The sequence below is a fragment of the Octopus bimaculoides genome, chromosome 19 (assembly GCF_046866305.1).
Source record: "Octopus bimaculoides isolate indiv1 chromosome 19, ASM4686630v1, whole genome shotgun sequence".
NCBI lineage: Eukaryota > Metazoa > Mollusca > Cephalopoda > Octopoda > Octopodidae > Octopus > Octopus bimaculoides.
The window spans coordinates 5,785,305-5,790,304 of NC_142946.1; the positions used below are offsets into that span (position 1 = coordinate 5,785,305).

A 5,000-nucleotide genomic window follows, 5' to 3' on the forward strand; every position below is an offset into this window, starting at 1 on the left:
CAAAAACTAAAGAAAAAATATAACATGAAAACCATAGTTGACATTGATGCCACCATAGAAACCATCAAGCAAAAGGTATGTGCTAAAGCTGCCCGCATAGCAAGGTATGAAAAGCGTGTTAAATTCTTCCGAGATAATAACATGTTCAAAAATAACCCCAAAAATTTCTACAGGAAGATAGGGAAAACACCAGTAACAATAAAGTCTGTCCCATTAAAAGAAGAAGTGCAAGAATTTTGGAATAAAATCTGGGCAGAAGATAAAACACACAATGAAAAGGCCCCTTGGATTGATAGAATAGCTACAGACCTAGACTCCTTAGAGGAGCAAAAGTGGGAGGGGGTCAGGGTAGAAGATATAAGATCTGCTCTCAGGAGGTCAAGCAAATGGAAGTCTCCAGGAAAGGATAAAATTCCTAACTTCTGGTTGAATGCCTTCCCAGAAAGCCATGAACTGCTAACAAAACTTTACAACGATGTTTTGCAAAATCCTAGTTTGATGCCCTCTTGGCTAGTTAATGGTTTAACATTCCTGCTTCCAAAAAATGAGGAAACAAACGAACCAAAAAATTATCGCCCCATAACCTGCTTAACAACAATGTATAAGACGCTAACATCTGTCCTAACCGAGTACACCTATAGTTTTTTAATAGAAAGTAGCATATTCCCTAATGAGCAAAAGGGATGTAAACGTGGATCTTATGGTTGTAAAGATCAGCTACTCATCAATAAGATGATCTTAGAAGATTGTCACAAGCGACACAAAAACTTGTCAATAGCCTGGATAGACTATAAAAAGGCCTTTGATAGCCTACCACATAGCTGGATTAGGAAATGTCTGGAAATGTATAAAATAGCTCCTACTCTGCGAAACTTTTTATCTGTAAGTATGAGATCATGGAGAACCACACTGATGTTGAACAATGACAATGAATCTCTAAATGCTGGAGATGTAAGAATTTCATGTGGCATTTTCCAGGGTGACTCACTATCACCACTCCTCTTCTGTCTAGCCCTAATACCGCTCTCAAAATTGCTCAATGATGCACAGTATGGTTATAAAATATTTGATAAAAATATAAATCATCTCATTTACATGGATGATTTAAAGCTCTTTGCAAAAAATGACCAACAACTCAAAGGCCTACTAGCGATTGTTAAACAATTCAGTGATGACATCAGGATGCAATTTGGCCTTGATAAATGTGCAAAAGCTATCTTTATCAAAGGAAAAATGACAAATACATCTAATGTGAACCTTGACCAGCAAAATGTCATAAAAGAGTTAGAACCAGCGGAGAGCTACAAATACCTAGGGGTAATTGAAGGGGACAATATCAAGCACTCAGTGATGAGGGAAAGGATCAGAAGAGAATGTTATCGCAGGGTGAGAGCAATACTGAAGACAGAGCTGAACGCGAGAAACAGGATCGAAGCGATCAATGCTCTAGCCATACCAGTCGTGACTTACAGTTTCAACATCGTTAACTGGTCAATTACTGAAATATGTAATGTTGACAGAAAAATACGAAAACTGTTGACAATGCATAGAATGCACCACCCTAAGGCAGATATAGAACGTCTTTATCTGCCAAGAAAAGAGGGAGGTCGAGGACTACTACAGCTGGCATTATCAATGAAGGTAGCCACAATTGGCCTAGACACCTATATGAAAAACTCTGAGGACTGGATGCTAAAACTTGTCTTAAAATATGAAAGCAAGAAAGCATCTTACTCAGTAACAAAACAGGCAAAGGAATATCTAAGTGAATTCCAATTGCAACAAATTCAAGAATTAGACGAACTAGAAACACCTACAGAAAAAGCTAAGCGCTTGAAAACCCGTGCTAAAATTGCTGCCTTAGCTATTATGACTGAAAAATGGCATGGAAAACCTCTCAATGGCAAATACCCAAAGAGAGCGAATAATGCAGATATTGACAAAGCCCTTACCCACCAATGGTTAATGGCCTCTGGATTGAAATCAGAAACAGAGGGGTTTATCATAGCAGCCCAAGATCAATGCCTACCTACAAAGAACTACCAGGCCAACATATTAAAGAACGGCAGCTCCCCATTATGTCGTATATGCCAACAACAAAATGAGACCATCGATCATGTTGTCTCCATGTGCAGTCTGCTTGCGCCTACAGAGTATCTCAACAGGCATGATAGAGCTGCACAATATATTCACTGGGTAATATGCAAAAACCTGGACTTGCCCCATGATAAAAACTGGTGGGAACACAAACCACCCCCAGTACTTGAAAATGATCACATTGCACTCCTCTGGAACTTCACCATTCAAACTGACAGAAAGATAGACGCAAATAGGCCAGACATCATACTGAAAGACTTCAGACAAAAATCATGCCTCCTCATTGATATGACTGTCCCAATTGATATAAACGTATCTGTCAAGACCTACCAAAAACTGAGCAAATATAAAGATCTTGAAATAGAAATTAGCAAAATGTGGAATCTGAAGACGAAAACAATACCTATTGTCATAGGTGCCCTGGGAATGACAGCGAAACGGGCTGATTACTACCTAGCTCAGATACCAGGAAACCCCAAAATGGCTGAAGTCCAAAAGATAGTGCTCATGGGAACTGCCCATATCCTACGTAAAATACTGTCTATGTGATCTCAAATTTTAAAGCAAACATAATTTTCTTATGGTTTCTTAAACATTCACTTGAACAAAACTGTACAAATCCAAATATATGGTACCCTAGGCATAACACCTACATGAACTTCTAACTTGTTGTCTCTTGAGGTCTCTGGGTGAGACTTGGATCCAACTTGTACAAATGCAAAACAAAAGTCAAACATAAAATAATAATAATAATAATAATGATAATAATAATATAAACAATCGGAGAGACCACTTAGTGGATTCCTTGTATGTTAAAAATAGACGTCAAACCGTCTTACCACGAAATCTGTTCTCAAATTAGAAAGACAAATGAAAAGAAATAAACATAGCATTTAATTCAGATGGGTAGTCATGACGGGTATCGCGGGCTTCGTACATTTTACCCGGGTGTCATTTTGATGGCAGACACTGCTCTCTCACTCAATAATAATAATAATAATAATAATGATAATAATAATATTATTATTATTTTTCGAACCAGTGGAAGACACGCGAGATGTCGAAATATTGTTCCCAAGATAACAAATGGCACTCTTCTTTTAATTTTGACTCTATATGGTGGGAGGAGTTACCTCAATCCTTTCTATATTAATAATAATAATAATAATGGTTTCAAATTTTGCCACAAGATCAGCAATTTTGGGGGAGGCGATGAGTCGATTATATCGACCGCAGTATTCCAATGGTACTTAATTTATCGAGCCCCGAAAGGATGAAAGGCAAGGTTGACCTCGGCAGAATTTGAACTTAGAACATAGTGATGGATGAAATACCGCTAAGCATTTCGTCCAGCGCGCTAACGATTCTGCCAGCTCGCCGCCTTAATGATAATAATAATAATAATAATAATAATAATAATAATAATAATAATAATAATAATAATAATAATAATAATAATAATAATAACGATAATAATAATGATAATAATAATGATAATAATAATAATAATAATAATAATAATAATAATAATAATTATAATAATAATGAGCGACAGAACAAAAAGGTAAAGCAATGAAATTCTTGCTGAGTTTATGATTTAGACAACAGCTAAAGATTTACCAATTAATTTTATGCCACTCTTTGAAAGCCTTGAACCAATCTGACAAATCTCGAAGACGTTGTTGGTGTTGTTACTGTTATTGCTATTTTTGTTGTTGTTGTTGTTGTTGTTGTTGTTGTTGTTGTTGCTGTTGTTATTGTATAACATCAAATGCTTATCGTAAAGACCTGCTATCAAAGAGATCACGCGATCACTACTGCTGCTGCTGTTGCTGCTGAAGAAGAAATGATGATGACGATGATGATGATGATGATGATGATGATGATGATGATGATGATGATGATGATGATGACGACGATGATGATGATGATGTTGATAATGATGATGATGATGATGATGATGATGATGATGATGATGATGATGCTGGTGATGATGATGATGATGATGATGATCATGTTGATGATGCTGGTGATGATGATGATGATGATGGTGATGATCATAATGATGATATTTCTGAAGTGTTAATCATTTCAGATAAAGGCAATTAAAGTCGTACATATATGCTAAATAGTAAAACCGTGTATATTGCGCGTCAGCAAGGAAATATTAGTCGTCTAATTACCAATTATTGCGCCCGTATTGCTGTGTGCACAATATGCATATAAACGTGTGTATATATATATACATATACATATACATACATACATATATATATATATATATATATATATATATATATATATATATATATATATATATATATATATATATATATATATATATATGTATATATATATATATATATATATATATATATATATATATAAGTATATGAATATATATGTATATATATATATATATATATATATATATATATATATATATATATATATATACATATATATATACATATATATATACATATATATACATAAGTATATGTATATATATATATATATATATATATATATATATATATATATATACACACATACATATATATTTACACACATACATCAACACCCACACGTATGTGATGTGGATGTGCGCATGTACAATGGATGTTATGTAGTTACATATGTCTAAAGCTATTTGTTCGTGTGTATTAATGAAAGCATCGAAAATGTTCCAGTCATGTCGATGTAATTATTACAAAAATTGGAAGTGACGCTTACAATATTTATTCATTAGCAACATTGCTTGCACTCCGAGTACCACGAGATGGTAGAAGTCACAGAGTAAGAGATTTCACTGTATTTAGATTTCGTCCAACACGTAACGTGTTCATTCCCTGTTCGAGACTAGTTTACTCCCTCCTCTTTCACCCGTCTCCCTATTTATC

General features: G+C 34.6%; 1 protein-coding gene across 6 annotated transcripts in view; it reads right to left on the reverse strand.

Annotated features, from left to right (window-relative positions):
* The window catches only part of LOC128250153 (coiled-coil domain-containing protein 83-like), a 137,947-nt gene that overhangs the window by 29,685 nt on the left and 103,262 nt on the right, over positions 1-5,000 (reverse strand). The window contains exon 10 of one of the 6 annotated variants that reach the window (XR_016245163.1): positions 3,718-3,932. The exons of the other annotated variants lie outside the window; for them this stretch is intronic. The gene's annotated coding sequence lies outside the window, so the exon portion shown is untranslated. The remainder of the gene's footprint in view (positions 1-3,717; positions 3,933-5,000) is intronic. 6 annotated transcript variants of the gene reach the window in all.